Below are 20,592 nucleotides of genomic sequence, written 5' to 3' on the forward strand. Positions count from 1 at the left end.
ATAAATCATATTATGACTAGTGGTCACGATGGGAAGATCAGTCATAGTTGTTCTTGTGTTGTGGTTAGTGTTGATAGGGTGAAGGACCCGTTTATTAAGAGCTCTGATAAGAGGATGATTGCTAGCGTTACTTCGTATGAGATTGTTTGTGCTACTGCTCATAGGGCCCGAATTAGTGCGTATTTTGAGTTGGAGGCCCATCTAGATCATAGGATAGAGTATACGGCTAGACTTGTTATTGCTAGTATGAATAACACTCCTAGGTTTATGTTGATGAGTGGGTATGTCATGGGTAGGGGGATTCATATTGTTAGGGCTAGGGTTAGGGCTAAGATGGGTGTAATGATAAATATGGAGGTGGAGGATGTAGCTGGTCGTAGGGGTTCTTTAGTGAATAGTTTGATTGCGTCAGCAATAGTTTGGAGTAGGCCGTGTGGTCCTACAATGTTTGGCCCTTTTTGGAGTTGTATGTAGACTAGGATTTTTCATTCTATTAATGTTAAGAATGCCATGGCTAGGAGAATAGGAATGATGAGCATTAGAATGTTAATTATAAACATTTGTTAGAAAGAGGATTTGAACTTCTGGGCATAAAGGTTCAAGTTTTACACAATTCCAAGCTCTGTCACCCTAACTAAACCCTGGTCTCGGGTGATTGTTTTGTGCTTGTTTATTAAGTTGAGGTTAGATCATTAATTGTTTTGAAGGTGCTTGTTTAAAGTGGGCCTTATTTCTCTTGTTCTTTCGTACTGGGAGAAATGCATAATAGATAGAAACCAACCTGGATTACTCAGGTCTGAGCTCAGATCACGTAGGACTTTAATCATTGAACAAACGAACTCTTAATAGCAGTTACACGATTGGGATGTCCTGATCCAACATGGAGGTCGTAAACCCTATTGTCGATATGGACTCTAGAGTAGGGTTGTGCTGTTATCCCTAGGGTTACTGTTCCGTTGATCAATTTTTTGGATCAATAAGTGATATTATGCTTTGGCTAGTGGGTCTAGGCTTTAATCACTCGGAGGGTTTTTTTGTGCTCTGAGGTCACCCCAACTGAAATTGTCAACTCATGTGAAATTTTGTTATTCCTTGGTGGTTTAAGATTATGATTTTGGGGGGTTAATTAATTGAAGCTCCATAGGGTCGTCTCGTCTAATTTTGTCATCCCCGCATCTTCATGGGGAGGTCAATTTCACTGATTAAAAGTAAGAGACAGAGCTTCCCTGGTGGCGCAGTGCCCCGGTCCGGGAAGATCCCACATGCCGCGAAGCAGCTGGGCCCGTGAGCCATGGCCGCTGGGCCTGCGCATCCGGAGCCTGTGCTCCGCAACGGGAGAGGCCACAACAGTGAGATGCCCACGTACAGCAAAAAAAAAAAAAAAAAGTAAGAGACAGTAAAACCCACGTGTAGCCATTCATACAAGTCCTTATTTAGAGAACAAATGATTATGCTACCTTTGCAAGGTCAGGATACCATGGCCGTTTAACGGTTGTCACTGGGCAGGCGGTGCCTTTAATACTGGTGATGCTAGAGGTGATGTTTTTGGTAAACAGGCGGGGTTTATATTTGCCGAGTTCCTTTTACTTTTTTTATCTTTCCTTGGGCGCACACCTGTGTTGGATTAACAATGTATTTAATTAATAGTTTAGTGTTGGATTGTATTTACTTGTTAATTATCAGTATATTATTAGTTGCTGATGTAAACTTGTGCAAGAAGAAATATTTCTTGTTACTCATATTAGCAGTATTGCTTCTATAATTTTATAGATTAGTCCAGTAGTATAACTAGGAGTTGATTTACTTAATATTGGAGTTGAGATGTGTTTTGTTGTTGGGCTGGAACACTTTCTTAACTGGTGGCTGCTTTTAGTCCAACTATGGTGTTGTTTTTACTCTCTAGTTAAGGTTGTATCCATTTCTAAAGAGCTGCACCTTTTTAGACTAACATTTAAATATAAGTTGAAGCTTATTATGGGTTTTAGTATTATTTAACGTTGAACTGAATTCTTTTCCTGGTCAACCAACTATCACCAGGGTCGTTAGGCTTGTCACCTCTACTTATAAATCTTCTCACTATTTTGCCACATAGATGAGTTTGTTCTAGTAACTGTTCATAAGTAGCTCATCTGGTTTTGGGTAGTTTAGCTTAAGTTCTCTTTGTTAAGTTGTTGCTAGTTAAGTCATTATGCAAAAGGTACAAGGGATAAGCTTTGCCTTTTAATACTTTTAATGTTTCTTTCATCATTCCCTTATGGTACTTTCTCTATAGCACCATCAATGTCTAAATTTCTATCTTCTATACTTTAGATGTCCAATGAATGTTTTATTTGACTAGCTTGTGTTAGTATGATGGGAAGAGTGTGGGCTAGGCTTAGTTCAAGACATACATAGGTTATGAAATCTTCTAGGTGTAAACCAGGTGCTTTATTTAAGCTATGCCTTGGTTTATCCAAGCACACTTTCCTGTATGCTTACCTTGTTATGACTTATCTCCTCTCATATAATTGTTTAGCTTATGTTAATGAACTGTGGCTTTGTCATAGCACTTGAGGAGGGTGACAGGAAGTGTGTGCATGCTTCATGGCCTTATTCAATTAAGCGCTCTATTCTTAATTTACTACTAAATCCTCCTTTAGTTTTTAGGTTTCATAAAAACTTTCATATAAAGGGTATTCTTGGTGTAGAAAATGTAGCCCATTTCTTCCCACCGCATAGGTTACACCTTGACCTAACATTTTTATGCGTTATAATTGTGCTTACTTTTGCTTCTTTTTAGGATTTGCTGAAGATGGCGGTATATAGACTGGATTAGCAAGGGTTGGTGAGGTTTATCGGGGTTTATCGATTATAGAACAGGCTCCTCTAGAGGGGTGTGAAGCACCGCCAAGTCCTTTGAGTTTTAAGCTGTTGCTAGTAGTACTCTGGCGAATAGTCTAGTTCTTATGATTATTTGGGTTTAGGGCTAAGCATAGTGGGGTATCTAATCCCATTTTGGGTCTTAGCTATCATGTGATCAGGATATGTTAAAGTCACTTTCGTAGTTTATTTTTACTTTAATTATGGCTTTTTACAGCTTAATTAAGGTTTAACTTTATCTTGTATAATTCTTTTTTTTTTTTTTTTTTTTTTTTTTTTTTGCGGTATGTGGGCCTCTCACTGTTGTGGCCTCTCCCGTCGCGGAGCACAGGCTCCGGATGTGCAGGCTCTGGACGCGCAGGCTCAGGGGCCATGACTCATGGGCTCAGCCGCTCTGCGGCATGTGGGATCTTCCCGGACCGGGGCACGAACCCGTGTCCCCTGCATCGGCAGGCGGACTCTCAACCACTGTGCCACCAGGGAAGCCCTATCTTGTATAATTCTTTAACATGCTTTATGCCATAATTCTATTAATTCGGGTCACTCGTATGGCCGCAGTGGCTGGCATGAAATTTACCAACCCTAATTAATATGACTTAGTCAAACTCATTTATGGCTTAATTCTTGTCACTGTTGTCTCCTGTGGGGGTGTGATTGAGCAAGATGCTGTGAGCTGCTGGTGCGGCATGTTTGTTACCTGCTCCTTTTAATCTCAGTGATTTAGAGGGCATTCTCACGGGAGTGCGTATACTTGCATGTGTAATTCTATTAAAAACTAATAGAGGGCTTCCCTGGTGGCACAGTGGTTGAGAGTCCGCCTGCCGATGCAGGGGACGCGGGTTCGTGCCCCGGTCCGGGAAGATCCCACATGCCACGGAGCGGCTGGACCCGTGAGCCATGGCCGCTGAGCCTGCGCGTCCGGATCCTGTGCTCTGCAGCGGGAGAGGCCACAGCAGTGAGAGGCCCACGTACCGAAACAAAAAAAAAAAAAAAAAAAAAAAAACTAATAGAAAGGTTGGGACGAAACCTTTATTTTCATGGGGACAGTGAGCCCATCTAGACATTTTCAGTGTCTTGCTTTAAGAAGTGTTTAAGCTACATTAACTTGTTATATATAGGTGGTATTTGTATGGTTGTGTTGTGTGGTTTATGTCAGATTTAGTATTAAATTTTTGATAAAATGGCTGGCGAATCTATTTGTCTGTCTATATGGGTGGTGAATATCTAAGTAGCTCATTGGTATGACGGGGGGGTTTAAAGGTTAATTTGTTCTGATAGGTAAATATTTTAAATCAGGGGGAGAATGGAGTGCTATGTCCTGCGACCATTGAATTGCACAATGAAGGTTGTTCATGCTAGTAAATAATTTTAATTAAGTCCAGCTACCGTTTGCTTGACTGTGTTAAGAACTTTTAAGGTCATAGCTGAGCCCAAGCATCCCCCCTCCCAAATTAAAAAATACCAAATGCCTGAAGCCATAGTTATGTGTGAGCATGGGCTGATTAGTCATTAGTCCACTGAGATGTCTTATTTAAGGGGAAAGAGTGGGAGATTTTAGGTGAGATGGCCCTGAAGTAAGAACCAGATGTTTGATAAAGTTCACCAATAGAAACCCCCACAAGTTATGGGTCCGGAGCGAGAAGAGGGACATCAACCCACTCGGCAGGGTTGATGGTTTCATGCAGCCTGGTGATCAAGCTTGTGGTCCAATGGACAGGATTATAGGTACATTGGTCGAGACTGATTTAACCTAATGTATTATGTATGACCAATAAATTATATGTACGACGCAATATCAATGATTTAATGTACATGCTTATTAGGCATGTGGTGAATAATGTAATGCACGGTTATACATACAACTTATATATGTACGTATGGAACGCATGTATTTATTGATGTGACAGTGCAGACATGCACAAAATATATGACATGTATGTGATAAAATGCGTTGTTTTAGTACTGACATTGTACTGTAGTTTTATGAATGTCTTATAATATATTTCAGGGAATAGTTTATATAGAATTTCAGCTTTGGGTGCTGGTGGTGAAGTTTAGGGCTTCTTCCTTGAGTCTTAGGGAGGTGTGTCATTCTCCTTTTCTGGTTTACAAGACCAGGATATTGTGTTATACTACAACTCTTCATTTTAGAAATTTGTTTTCAATGATAGTAGTTACCGGTATTAACACTAGGATTAAAAAAAAGTATAAAATAGATGCAAGTTGTCCGATAATGTATGGATGTTCTACCGGTTGTCCTCCGACTCATGTTAGTGTTAGTAAGTCTGCTACTAACATTCAAAATAAGAGTTGGCTGAAAGGTCAGAATATCATGCTTCACTGTTTGTATGTGTGGAGTATTGGAATAAATGACAGTGTTAGGACTGAGAGTAATAGGGCTAAGACTCCAACTAGTTTGTTGAGGATTGATCATAGGATTGTATACGTGAATAGAAAGTACCATTCTGGCTTGATATGAGGTGGTGTATTGAGTGGGTTTCCTGGGGTGTAGTTGTTGGGGTCTCCTAACAAGTCAGGTGAGAATAGGGCTAGTATTAGTGAGGCTAGAATTAGTAGTAGGGCACCTAGGATATCTGCTTGTGTAATAGAGGTGGAATGGGGTTTTGTCTGTGTTGAATGGGATTCCTGTGGGGTTGTTGGATCCTGTTTCATGAAGAAATAGTAGGTGGACGGCTGCTAGCACTGTGATGATGAAAGGGTGAATGAAGTGGAAGGCAAAGAACCGTGTGAGCATTGCTTTATCTACAGAAAAGCCACCTCAAATTCATTTGACAAGGGTGGTGCCAATATATGGGATTGCTGAGAGTAAGTTTGTGATAACTGTTGCGTCTCAGAATATTTGTCCTCAAGGTAGTATGTAACTTATGAATGCGGTAGATATGACTCTAAGTAGTAGGATGATTCTAATGTTTCATGTTTCTTGAAAGGTGTAGGACCCATAGTATAGGCCACGTCCTACGTGAGTGTAGAGGCAGGTAGAGAATATGGAAGCTCCGTTTGCATGTATATATCGAATATTTCAACCATAGTTGACGTCTCGGCAGATGTGTGTTACTGATGAGAAGGCAGTTGTGTCTGGTGTGTAGTGTAACGCTAGGAATAGGCCTGTTAGGATTTGTAGGATCAGGCAGATGCCTAGTAAAGAGCCAAAGTTTCATCATGACGAGATGTTTGACAGGGTTGGGAGGTCAATGAATGTGCTGTTGACGATCTTCATCAGCAGGTGGTTTTTTCGAATGTTGGTCATTGGTGTTCTTATAGTTGAATGACCATGATTATTTTTCATGTCATTGGTCATGGTTGGAGTCCATGTGAGAATAATAATGACATACATTGTATTTATTTTAAGTATTATTTTTGTGATTAGTTCTGTGGGGGTTTCTTCAAAACCTTTGCCTATTTATGGGGGTTTAGGGTTGATTGTGAGTGGTGGTGTTGGGTGTGGGATTGTGTTGAGTTTTGGTGGCTCACTTTTAGGTCTGATAGTGTTTTTGATTTATATAGGGGGAATGTTAGTCGTGTTTGCTTATACAACAGCTATAGCCACTGAGCAGTATCCTGAGGTTTGAGTTTCTAATAAGGTGGTCTTGGGGGCATTTCTTTTAGGGTTAATAGTAGAGTTTTTGACGGTATTTTATATTTTGAAGGATGAGGAGGTGGGAATTGTGTTTAAGTTCAATGGGTTGGGGGACTGAGTTATTTATGATACTGGTGATTCTGGTTTTCTAAGTAAGAAGGCTATAGGGATTGCAGCCTTATATTGTTATGGTACTTAGTGATTGTTACTGTGGTTGGTCATTGTTTATTGGTGTTGTGGTTATTATGGAGATTACTTGGGGTAATTAAATAAGGGTATGCTAAGGGTGAGGGTGATGAGAAATGATGGGAAGTATAGTTTAATAAGGTCTTTGTGGTTTGAGATCAGCGTGGAGGATTTTAGTTGAATGAGGGATGTGGTTTTTAGTAAGATAGTTTCTAATCCGATTAAATATAGAAGAGAGGATGCTAATTTTTGGCTCATTAATAAGTTTAGATAAGGGGGTAGGTGGTGTATAATGGTGGGGGAATATCCTAGGAGAGTCGAGAATTTAAAGGAGTTTGAGGGGTAGGTATATTTTAAGTTTTGTGTGTTGAGGTTAATTTCGCGTGCTAGCACGAAGCCCAGAGTTGTTACTATAAAGGCAGTTAGTTTTAAGTGCAGAGGTATGGTTATTAGGAGGATGGCTGTTGGGGGAATGTTGTTGGAGATGATGAATCCAGCAAAGATACCTCCGATTAGTAGGCGTTTGATAGAGTTAATTAGGAGGGGGTTGTTTTCATTGATAGGAGCTGAGGGGGAAAAGCGGGGTTGTCCCAGTAGTGCGAAGAAGATAATGTGAGTGCTATAAGATGGCTGTGAGGGAGGTGGCAGTTAGAGTTATTAATAGGGCTCAGGCCTTGGTATAAGACGTGTTGGCGGTTTCAACGATCAGGTCTTTAGAATAAAAACCGGTGAGGAAAAGCATTCCTGTCAGTGCTAGGCATCCAATGATAAGGGCTGTTGCAGTAAAAGGTAAGGTCTTGAATAGACCTCCTATTTTTCGAATATCTTGTTTGTTGTTTAAGCTGTGGATAATAGATCCAGAGCACATGAATAGTGTGGCTTTGAAGAAAGCATGTGTGCAAATATGCAAGAAGGTTAGATAGGGCTGGTTGATGCTGATTGTTACCATCATTAGGCCTAATTGGTTTGAGGCAGAGAAGGCAATAATTTTTTTAATATCATTTTGGGTGAGAGTGCATATAGCTGTGAATAGAGTGGTAAGGGCTCCTAAGCATAACGTTATTGTTTGAATAAGTTTATTATTTTCTGTTAGGGGGTAAAATCGGATAAGTAGGAAGACCACTGCTACGACCATTGTGCTTCAGTGGAGTAGGGCTGATACGGTCATGGGACCTTCTATTGCTGAGGGGACTCAGGGGTGAAGTCCAAATTGAGCTGATTTTCCGGCTGCGGCTAATACAAGTCCTGTAAGGGGGAGGTTTAAAGAGTAGGTCGAGTATAAAACTTTGCTGTAGGTCTCATGCGTTTGAGTTAGATAGAAATCATGCTATTGATAACCCGATAACCCGATAACCCAATAACCCTGATGCAGTTATATAAGATTGCTTGGAGGGCAGCTGCGTTTGCATCTGCTCGTCCATATCATCACCCGATGAGTAGGAAAGATATGATTCCGACTCCCTCTCACCCAGTGAAAAGCTGGAAGAGATTGTTGGCAGTAACAAAGATTAGTATGGTAATGAGGAAGAGGAGTAGGTACTTGAAGAATTGATTAATGTAAGGATCTAAATGTATGTATCATATTGAGAATTCAATGATAGATCATGTAATAAACAATGCTACTAGTATATATATTATTGAGAAGTAATCTATTTTGAAGCTGAGCATTAATTTAAGGGTTTGGATGGTGATCCAATGTCAGTTTGAAATGATTATTTCTTGGCCTGTGTGAAGAAATATTATCATTGGGATTAGGCTTGTAATAAAAGCACATGAAACAGTATTTTTTACATATGATGGGTATTTATCACTTTTGTAGAAACTTGTGTTAGTTATTAGAATCAGGATAATTAGTACTCAACATCAAAAAAACAAACAACCTGATTAAAAATGGGAAAAGGACATGAATAGACATTTGTCCAAAGAAAACATACAGATGGCCAATAAACACATGAAAAGATGCTTAACATTGGTAATCATCAGAGCAATGCAAATTAAAACCACAACAAGATATTATTCACACCTGTTAGAATGGCTATCATCAAAAAGAACACAAATAACAAATGTCAAGGATGTGGAGAAAAGGGAACAGCGTACGCTTGGTGGGAATGTAACTTGGTTCAGCCACTGTGGAAAACAGTATGGCAATTCCTAAATAAACTAAAACTAGAACTACCATATATACTGAGTATATGTCTGAAAAAAAAAGAAAACACTAATTCCAAAGGGTACTTGCACCCCAATGTTCATAGCAGCATTATTTACAGTTCCCAAGATATGGAAGCAAACTAAGTGTTCATCAACAGATGAATGGATAAAGAAGACGTGAAATATACATAGAATGGAATACTACTCAGCCACTAAAAAGAATGAAATTTGCAGCAACATGGTTGAACTTGGAGGGTATTATTTCACTGAAATAAGTCAGACAGAGAAAGCCAAATATTGTATGTTATCATTTATATTTGGAATCTAAAAAATAAAACTAACTAGTGAATATAACAACAAAGAAACAGATGTACAGATATAGACAACAATTTTGTGGTTATCAGTGGGGAAGGGTGGGGGGGAAGGGCAAAATGGGGGTAGGGGATTAAGAGGTACAAACTACTATGTATAAAATAAATAAACTACAAGGATATATTGTACAGCACAGGGTTTATAGTCAATATTTTATGATAACCATAAATAGAGTATACTCTTTCAAAATTGTGAATCACTATGTTGTACCCTTGGAATTTATATTATAAGTCAACTATACCTCAATAAAAGATAAGACAATGAACAAACATAACAAAAAAGAAATAGAGTCATAGATAACAGAGAAAACACGGGTGTTTGCCAGAGGGAATGTGGGTAGGGAGAATGAAAGAAATGAGCGAGTGAGATTAAGAGGTACAAACTTCCAGCTCCACAGGAAATGAGTCATGGGTATGAAATGTACAGTGTGGGGAATATTGGCAATAATTATATAATATCTTTGGTGACATTGTAACCAGACTTATTCTGGTGATCACTTTGAAATGTATAGAAATACCAAATCACTATGTTGTGTATCAGGAACTAACATAATGTTGTAGGTCAATTATGCTTCAAAAACAAACAGACAAACATAGAAAAAGAGATCAGATTTGTAGTTACCAGAGGCGGGGGGGGTGGGAGGAGGGGGAATTGGAGGAAGGTGGTCAAAAGGTACAAACTTCCAGATACAAGGCAAATAAGTACTAGGGATATCATTTATAACATGATAAATGTAATTAACATTTCTGTATGTAAAATTAAAAAGTTGTTAAGAGAGTAAATCCTCAGTTCTCATCACAAGAATAAAAAATTTTTTTTCTATTTCTTTAATTTTCTACCTATATGAGATGATGGATGTTCATTAAACTTATTATGATAATCACTTCATGATATATGTAAATCAAATTATTATTCTGTATACCTTAAACTTATACAGTGCTGTATGTCAATTATACTTCAATAAAACTGGAAGAAAAAGAAATCAGGGGACTTCCCTGGTGGCACAGTTGTTAAGAATCTTCCTGCCAGTGTAGGGAACACAGGTTCGAGCCCCGGTCCAGGAAGATCCCACATGCCGCAGAATAACCCCGTGTGCCACAACTACTGAACCTGCACTCTAAAGCCCAAGAGCCACAACTACTGAGCCTGCGTGCTATAACTACTGAAACCCTTGCACCCTAGAGCCTGCACACCTCAACTACTGAGCCCATGTGCCACAACCACTGTAATGTCCATGCACTCTAAGGCTAACGTGCCACAACTACTTAGTCCATGTGGTGCAACTACTAAAGCCCACGCACCTAGAGGCCATGCTCCACAACAAGAGAAGCCACTGCAATGAGAAACCTGTGCTCCACAATGAAGAGAAGCCCCCACTCGCCACAGCTAGAGAAAGCCCATGCACAGCAACGAAGACCCAAGGCAGCCAAAAAAAAAAAAAAAGAACTATCTTGAGGGGAGCTGGTTTTAAAAAAGAAAAAGAAATCAGTATGAGATGTCACCTCATGGCTGTTAGAATGACCATCATCAAAAGACAAGGGATAAGAATTTCTTGTGTGAATGTGGAGAAAAGGGAACATTTGTGCACTGTTGGTGGGAATGTAAATTGGTATAGCTCGTATGGAAAACAGTATGGAGGCTCCTCAAAAAATTAAAAACAGAACTACTGTATGATCCAGCAATTCTACTTCTGGGAATATATCCAAAGAAAATGAAAACATTAGCTCAAAAATATATCTGAACCCCATGTTCATAGCAGCATTATGTACAATAGCCAAGACAGGTAAACAATCTAATGTCTACCAATGGATCAATGGATAAAGAAGTCATGATATATAGATATATACTATATAGATAGATAGATAGATAGATAGATAGATAGATAGATAGATACTATATAGATATATAGTATGAAATATTATTCAGCCATGAAAATGAAGAAGTCCTACCATTTACAACAACATGGACAGATGGTGAAGGCACTATACTGAGTGAAATAAGTCAGACAGAGAAAGACAAATAGTGTATGATCTCACTTGTATGTGGAACCTTTTTATATTTTATATATTCATTATATATATATTTTATATATAAAAAAGAACAAACTCATAGAAAAAAGGAATCAGACTTGTGGTTACCATAGGCAGAGGTTCAAGGGAGAGAAACTGTAGGAAGGTGGTAGAAAGGTATAAACTTCCAGTTATAAGACAAATAGGTACTAGGATGTAATGTACAACATGATGCTTATAGTTAACACTGCTGTGTGATGTATAGGAAAGTTGTTAAGAGTATATCCTGTGAGTTCTCATTACAAAAAGAAAATATTCCCCTTTCTCTTTCTTTTTCTTTCTTTTCTTTTATTGTATCTTTATGAGAAGATGGATATTCACTAAACCTATTGTAGTAATCATATTACAATATATGTAAATCAAACTATCATGCTCTATGCCTAAAACTTATACAGTGATGTATGTCAATTATTTCTCAATAAAACTGGAGAAAATTACAATCATTTAGCTTTGTAAGAAATAGCAAAAAGTAGCCTTAATAATGGTCTTCAGACTTGAAATGTTTTTGCCAAAACAGTAACAATTTTGAATCTCTCTTGGGTACAGAACAAGAAATGTTTTTGAATGCTCAGTGTTAGCAAATACACCTGCTACTTTTCCTTATGACCCTTTGCACAAAATAGTCTGATGTTCTTATCTGTAGTTTTCTTGGTCTGTATATTAACTGATGCTTATTGGCCTTCTCAATGTAAGGATATTCATGAAGAAAAAGTGATTTATAATCTGCTTCCCCCTTATACTACTGTATTATGGAATACAAAAGATAATGATAAGGAATGTTGGTGTGTGAGCTCCATGCTGAAAGCCTGCATTTTGACAGCCAGGAAGAACTTTGTTAAAGGCTATTTCTAGCACTAAAAAGAAAACTCAGGCTGAGACCTCCCATAGAAGACCTTCTCTCTTGACTTATGAGAGGATTGACTGGGCCACACCCCAACAGGGGGCTTGAGAAAACTTTGGTCTTTTTACTCAGGATCATGAAGAGAAAGAGTCCACACAGCTGGCATATTGGAAGAGAAGAAAAAGGAATGCTTCCATTGATGACTTGTATGTCTCTTTACAGGCATACATGTCATCAAGACTGCCCACAGTCCTCATAGATTGGAGGGGAAAAGCAGTCTCTGGTCAAATGTGGCTGCATAAGATAATAAAGTGCATAAAATAATAGAGTCCATAAAATGTGCCAGTCTTTCACCAAAAGTGTAATGCACATTATTGCTTCCGGTCCTGTCAATAAAACCTCAGGAAGTAGAACCTACTCCCACTTTATTACGGGTGAGAAAGCTGAAACTCAAAATGGCTAAGTAACTTAAAGTCACAGCCAGAAAGAATTTAAGCTGAGATTTAAGAACATGATTGTCTTCTTAACCACACTATATGGCTCCCCTGATTCACAGGGACTCTAATCAGAACACTCCGCCAGGAAAGCTGCTAGAGCAGGACACAGGCTACAGGGTCAGCATGCACCAGCTCTCATGGAAAGGAAGCACAAGGTTACCTTGACTTCCAACAGCAAAGCAGAGATTAAAAAGTAAGTATTGAGCTTCCCCTGGCCTGAGGCCCCTGCAAAATTCAAACCCTGTGTAAGCAGGCCAGAGTGAAGAATTAAAGCCCCTAGGACTAGGATCATGGATAAGAAATCAGCATGCAGCAGCCTAAGTTAAGTATTGTGGAATGAAATGTCCAGGCTGACATAAGGCTTAAGCCAACTCTGAAAAAACAGGAATAGAATTGAGTTTAGATCTGTTTGGATCAGCATCACAGACTCTTTACAAATAGGGGGTATCCACAGAAGAGTAACATTGGTCAGGACTGACTCACTACCCCAAGAACAGGGCCTTTCTGTCCTATGCTCTCACTTTAAGTTGCTATATGTGGGTGAATACAGCCAAGTCAGTGTGTTTAGCTATCAAATCAAGGCAAGGTTCTGTGTATTCCCTTTAGAGAAGAAGATTTGGTCTTCTAGGTTCTGTGTATTCCCTTTAGAGAAGAAGATTTGGTCTTCTAGGTTCTGTGTATTCCCTTTAGAGAAGAAGATTTGGTCTTCTGCAGAGCCTTCTTAGTTCTAATGGAGCTGATGTAAACATAAAAGAGATGACATTTATAATAATCTGCACCATTTGGAGTAAAGGTACAAATATTGCAAATTAACATATATATATGCAAACCCAAATGCGAGAGCACCAGTTTTCTTACCCAATAGTTTTTTTTTAACATTTTTATTTGTTTACAATCTTGTGTTAGTTTCTGTTGTAGAACAAAGTGAATCAGCTATACATATACGTATATCCCCTTATCCCCTCCCTATTGCGTCTCCCTCCCACCCTCCCTATCCCACCCCTTTAGGTGGTCACAAAGCCTGAGCTGTTCTCCCTGTGCTATGCAGCTTCTTCCCAAGAGCTATCTTTTTTACATTTGGTAGTGTATATATTTCAATGCTACTCTCTCACTTCGTCCCAGCTTACACTTCCCCTTCCCCGTGTCCTTAAGTCCATTCCCTACGTCTGCACCTTTATTCCCATCATGCCTTAGGTTTGTCAGAACTTTTTTTTTTTTCTGGATTCCATATATATGTGTTAGCATATGGTACTTGTTTTTCTCTTTATGACTTACTTCACTCTGTATGACAGACTCTAGGTCCATCCACCTCACTACAAGTAACTCAATTTCGTTTCTTTTTTATTTTTAACATCTTTATTGGAGTATAATTGCTTTACAATGGTGTGTTATTTTCTGCTGTATAACAAAGTGAATCAATTATACATATACATATGTTCCCATATCTCTTCCTTCTTGCATCTCCCTCCCTCCCACACTCCCTATCCCACCCCTCTAGGTGTCACAAAGCACTGAGCTGATCTCCCTTTGTTATGCGGCTGCTTCCCACTAGCTATCTGTTTTACATTTGGTAGTGTATATATGTCCAGGCCACTATCTCACTTTGTGCCAGCTTACTCTTCCCCCTCCTCGTACCCTCAAGTCCATTCTCTAGTAGGTCTGCATCTTTATTCCCGTCTTGCCCCTAGGTTCTTCTGACCACTGTTTTTTCTTTTTCCTTTTTTTAGATTCCATATATATGTGTTAGCATATGGTATTTGTTTTTCTCTTTCAGACTTACTTCACTCTGTATGACAGTCTCTACGTCCATCCACCTCACTAAAAATAACTCAGTTTCGTTCCTTTTTATGGCTGAGTAATATTCCATTTCATATATGTGCCACATCTTCTTTCCCCATTCATCTGTCAGTGGACACTTAGGTTGCTTCCATGTCCTGACTATTGTAAATAGTGCTGCAATGAATATTGTGGTACATGTCTCTTTTTGAATTATGGTTTTCTCAGGGTATATGCCCAGTAGTGGGATTGCTGGGTCATATGGTAGTTCTATTTTTAGTTTTTTAAGGAACCTCTATACTGTTCTCCATAGTGGCTGTATCAATTTACATTCCCACCAACAGTGCAAGGGGCTTCCCTTTTTGCCACACCCTCTCCAGCATTTATTGTTGTAGAATTTTTGATGATGGCCATTCTGACCAGTGTGAGGTGACAACTCATTGTACTTTTGATTTTCATTTCTCTAATGATTAGTGAGGTTGAGCATCCTTTCACGTGTTTGTTGACAATCTGTATATCTTCTTAGAGAAATGTCTATTTAGGTCTTCTGCCCGTTTTTGGATTGGGGTGTGTGTTTTTTTGATATTGAGCTGCATGAGCTGCTTGTATATTTTGGAGATTAATCCTTTGTCAGTTGCTTTGTTTGCAAATATTTTCTCCCATTCTGAGAGTTGTCTTTTTGTCTTGTTTATGGTTTCCTTTGCTGTGCAAAAGCTTTTAAGTTTCATTAGGTCCCATTTGTTTATTTTTGTTTTTAATTCCATTTCTCTAGGAGGTGTCTCAAAAGGGATCTTGCTGTGATTTATGTCATAAAGCGTTCTGCCTATGTTTTCCTCTAAGAGTTTTATAGTGTTTGGGCTTACATTTACTTTTTTTTTTTTTTTTTTTTGTGGTACGCGGGCTTCTCACTGCTGTGGCCTCTCCTGCTGCGGAGCACAGGCTCCAGACACGCAGGCTCAGCAGCTACGGCTCACGGCCAGCCACTTCACGGCATGTGGGATCTCCCCAGACTGGGGCACAAAACCGCGTCCCCCGCATTGGCAGGCGGACTCTCAACCACTGCGCCACCAGGGATGCCCACATTTAGATCTTTTACCCATTTTGGCTTTATTTTTGTACACAGTGTTAGGGAGTGTTCTAATTTCATTCTTTCACATGTAGCTGTCCAGTTTTCGCAGCACCACTTATTGAAGAGGCTGTCTTTTCTCAATTGTATACTCTTGCTCCCTTTGTCAAAGATAAGGTGACCATATGTGCGTGGGTTTATCTCTGGGCTTTCTATCCTGTTCCATTGATCTATATTTCTGTTTTTGTGCCAGTACCATAGTGTCTTGATTACTGTAGCTTTGTAGTATAGTCTGAAGTCTGGGAGCCTGATTCCTGCAGCTCTGTTTTTCTTTCTCAAGATTGCTTTGGCTATTCGGTGTCTTTTGCGTTTCCATAGAAATTGTGAATTTTCGTTCTAGTTCTGTGGAAAATGCCATTAGTAGTTTGATAGGGATTGCATTGAACATACAGATTGCTTTGGGTAGTATAGTCATTTTCACAATGTTGATTCTTCCAATCCAAGAACATGGTATATCCCTCCATATATTTGTGTCATCTTTAATTTCTTTCATCAGTGTGTTACAGTTTTCTGCATACAGGTCTTTTGTCTCCTTATGTAGGATTATTCCTAAGTATTTTATTCTTTTAGTTTCAGTGGTAAATGGGAGTGTTTCCTTAATTTCTCTTTCAGAATTTTCATCATTAGTGTATAGGAATGCAAGAGATTTCTGTGCATTAATTTTGTATGCTGCTATTTTACCAAATTCATTGATTAGCTCTAGTAGTTTTCTGGTAGCATCTTTAGGATTCTCTATGTATGGTATCAAGTCTTCTGCAAACAATGGCAGTTTTACTTCTTCTTTTCTGATTTGTTCTCCTTTTATTTCTTTTACTTGCCTGATTGCTGTGGCTAAAACTTCCAAAACTATGTTGAATAATAGTGGTGAGAGTGGGCAACCCTGTCTTGTTCCTGATCTTAGAGGAAATAGTTTAAATTTTTCACCATTGAGAATGACATTGGCTGTGGGTTTCTCATATATGGCTTTTAATATGTTGATGTATGTTCCTTCTATGCCTACTTTCTGGAGAGTTTTTATCATAAATGGGTGTTGAATTTTGTCAAAAGCTTTTTCTCATCTATTGAGATTATCATATGGTTTTTGTCCTTCAAGTTGTTAATATGATGTATCACATTAACTAATTTGCATATACTGACGAATCTTTGCATCCCTGGAATAAACCCAACTTGATCATGGTGTATGATACTTTTAATGTGCTATTGGATTCTGTTTGCTAGTATTTTGTTGAGGATTTCTGCATCTATGTTCTTCAGTGTTATTGGCCTGTAGTTTTCTTTTCTTGTGACACCTTTGTCTGGTTTTGGTATCAGGGTGATGGTGGCCTTGTAGAATGAGTTTGGGAGTGTTCCTCCCTCTGCTATATTTTGGAAGAGCTTGAGAAGGATAGGTGTTAGCTCTTCTCTAAATGTTTGATACAATTCGTCTGTGAAGCCATCTGGTCCTGGACTATTGTTTGTTGGAATGTGATTTTTAATCACAGTTTCAGTTTCATTGCTTGTGATTGGTCTGTTTATATTTTCTATTTCTTCCTGGTTCAGTCTCAGAAGGTTGTGCTTTTCTAAGAATTTATCCATTTCTTCCAGGTTGTCTATTTTATTGGCATATAGTTGCTTGTAGTAATCTCTCATGATCCTTTGTATTTCTGCAGTGTCAGTTGTTACTTCTTTTTCATTTCTAATTCTGTTGCTTTGAGTCTTTTCCCATTTTTTCTTGATGAGTCTGGCTAATGGTTTATCAATTTTGTTTATCTTCTCAAAGAACCAGCTTTCAGTTTTATTGATCTTTGCTATTGTTTCCTTCATTTCTTTTTCATTTATTTCTGATCTGATCTTTATGATTTCTTTCCTTCTGCTAACTTTGGGGGGGTTTTTGTTGTTTTTTCTCTAATTGCTTTAGGTGTAAGGTTAGGTTGTTTATTTGAGATTCTTCTTGTTTCTTGAGGTAGGCTTGTATTCCTATAAACTTCCCTCTTAGAACTCCTTTTACTGCATCCCATAGGTTTTGAATCGTCGTGTTTTCATTGTCATTTGTCTCTAGGTATTTTTTGATTTCCTCTTTGAATTCTTCAGTGATCTCTTGGTTATTTAGTAGTGTATTGCTTAGCCTACATGTGTTTCTATTTTTTACAGTTTTTTCCTGTAATTGATATCTAGTCTCATAGAATTGTGGTCAGAAAAGATATTTGATAATGGTTTCAATTTTCTTAAATTAACCAACAGTTGATTTGTGACCCAAGATATGATCTATCTTGGAGAATGTTCCATGAGCACGTGATAAGAAAGTGTATTCTGTTGTTTTTTGATGGAATATTCTATAAATATCAATTAAGTTCATCTTGTCTAATGTGTCATTTAATGCTTGTGTTTCCTTATTTATTTTCATTTTGGATGATCTGTGCATTGGTGAAAGGGGTGTGTTAAAGTTCCCTAGTGTTATTGTGTTACTGTTGATTTCCCCTTTTATGGCTGTTAGCATTTGCCTTATGTATTGAGGTGCTCTTATGTTGGGTGCATAAATATTTACAATTGTCATATCTTTTTCTTGGATTGATCATTATGTAGTGTCCTTCTTTGTCTCTTGTAATAGTCTTTATTTTAAAGTCTATTTTGTCTGATATAAGAATTGCTACTCCAGCTTTCTTTTGATTTCCATTTGCATGGAATATCTTTTTCCATCCCCTCACTTTCAGTCTGTATGAGTCCTTAGGTGTGAAGTGGGTCTCTTGAAGATAGCATATATACGGGTCTTGTTTTTGTATCCATTCAGCCAGTCTATGTCTTTGGGTTGCAGCATTTAATCCATTTATATTTAAGGAAATTATCGATATGTATGCTCTTATTACCATTTTCTTAATTGTTTTGGGTTTGTTATTGTAGGTCTTTTCCTTCTCTTTGTTTCCTGCCTAGAGAAGTTCCTTTAGCATTTGTTTTAAAGCTGGTTTGGTGGTGCTGAATTCTCTTAACTTTTGCTTGTCTGTAAAAGTTTTATTTTCTCCTTCAAATCTGAATGAGATCCTTGCTGGGTGGAGTAATCTTGGTTGTAGGCTTTTCCCTTTCATCACTTTAAATATGTCCTGCCACTCCCTTCTGGGTTGCAGAGTTTCTGCTGAAAGATCTGCTGTTAACCTAATGGGGATTCCCTTGTATGTTATTTTTTGCTTTTCCCTTGCTGCTTTTAATATTTTTTCTTCATTTTTAATTTTTGATAGTTTGATTAATATGTGTCCAGGTGTGTTTCTCCTTGGCTTTATCTTGTATGGGACTCTGTGCTTCCTGGACTTGACTATTTCCTTTCCTATGTTAGGGATGTTTTCAACTATACTCTCTTCAAATATTTTCTCAGTCCCTTTCCTTTTCTCTTCTTCTTCTGGGACCCCTATAATTTGAATGTTGGTGTGTTTAATGTTGTCCCAGAGGTCTCTGAGACTGTCCTCAATTCTTTTTATTCTTTTTACTTTATTCTGCTCTGAGGTAGTTATTTCCACTATTTTATCTTCCAGGTCACTTATTCATTCTTGCCTCAGTTATTCTGCTATTGATTCCTTCTAGAGAATTTTCAGTTTCATTTATTTTGTTGTTCATCATTGTTTGCTCTTTAGTTCTTCAAGGTCCTTGTTAAACATTTCTTGTATTTTCTCCATTCTATTTCCAAGATTTTGGATCATCTTTATTATCATTACTCTGAATTCTTTCTCAGGTAGACTGCCTATTTCCTCTTCATTTGTTTGGTCTGGTGCGTTTTTACCTTGTTCCTTCAACTACTGCATATTTCTCTGTCTTCTCTTTTTGTTTAACTTACTGTGTTTGTGGTCTCCTTTTCGCAGGCTGTAGGTTTGTAGTTCCCATTGTTTTTGGTGTCTGTCCCCAGTGGGTGAGGTTGTTTCAGTGGCTTGTGTATGTTTCCTAGTGGAGGGGACTGTGCCTGTGTTCTGGTGGGTGGGGCTGGATCTTGTCTTTCTGGTGGGCAGGGCCGTGTCCAGTGGTGTGTTTTGGAGTATCTGTGAACTTAGTATGATTTTATGCAGCCTCTCTGCTAATGGAGGGGGGTTGTGTTCCTGTCTTGCTAGTCGTTTGGCATAGGGTGTCCAGCACTGGAGCTTGCTGACCACAGGTTGGAGCTGGGTGTTAGCATTGAGGCGGAGATATCTGGGAGAACTCTCATCATTTGATATTATGTGGGGCTGGGAGGTCTTTGGTGGTCCATTGTCCTGAACTTGGCTGTCCTACCTCAGAGGCTCAGGCTTGACACCAGGCCGGAGCACCAAGACCCTGTCAGCCACACAGCAACAACTACTTTGTCAATATGTCTTCATCCACCAAATGAGCAATGCCAATGTGGGACCCAGGACCATTCACTCAGTGCAAGAATCCCAGGTTCAGGCAGGGGACAGGCAGAGTGCAGGTAATATTTGGATATTGCTTGATATCACTCCTTCATTCACTCAGTCAGTATTTGTTGAGAACAAAGTGTTGGATGCTTTTCTAGGATGTTTACAGACTGTTCTCAGTGGATTTACCTTCTTTGCTGAGCTTCAAAGCTTCCACGATCTTGGCAGCTGGGAAGTGAAAGGCAGAGGGAGGGAATGCAGGGCAGGAGCAACTCCTGGCCCTGTGCCCACAGGGGTGGCTGCCTGAGGGATCCTCTTGCCCAATAGTTGCAACCACCGTCCACTCTTTAGCCTTTGTATATTTTCAGTTCAGAGCTCTGGACATACTGTTGCCATCTTCCCTGCCAATAGGACTTCATTTACACCCTAAATGTTTTCAACTGGAGAGAACACTGAACTATATCTTTGCTCAGTAGGTTGACTTCATTTGAGGCATTAACAGGAATATCTTTTTATCCAAAGAAGCACACCTGGAAGCTTTGCTCTTCATCTGAACAAACAAGTCCTATGAAAATGACTTATTCTTGCTTTTTGGTTTATAAAACCTAACATTACTCTTCTATCTTAAAGTGAATGTATTTTGAAGCCAAAGCCATTGCAGTTAGTATGATGCAAGTTTATAGGCTTAGGGTGAAGTTTAGATGGAAGGCTCACTTCTGTCATCTCACTGTGCCCAGGCCAGGACAAGGAAGCAATAAACCCATAAACTTATTTGTCTAATAGGAGCTGATT

At 38.8% G+C, this 20,592-nt stretch overlaps 2 pseudogenes; both read right to left on the minus strand.

The window, feature by feature from the left end:
- Positions 1 to 5,001: 5,001 nt before the first annotated feature.
- LOC116761344 lies at positions 5,002 to 6,127 on the minus strand (annotated as a pseudogene).
- A 582-nt stretch (positions 6,128 to 6,709) lies between these two features.
- LOC116761202 lies at positions 6,710 to 9,572 on the minus strand (annotated as a pseudogene).
- Positions 9,573 to 20,592: the final 11,020 nt, after the last annotated feature.

This window comes from Phocoena sinus, chromosome 10, assembly GCF_008692025.1.
Source record: "Phocoena sinus isolate mPhoSin1 chromosome 10, mPhoSin1.pri, whole genome shotgun sequence".
Classification (NCBI taxonomy): Eukaryota; Metazoa; Chordata; class Mammalia; order Artiodactyla; family Phocoenidae; genus Phocoena; species Phocoena sinus.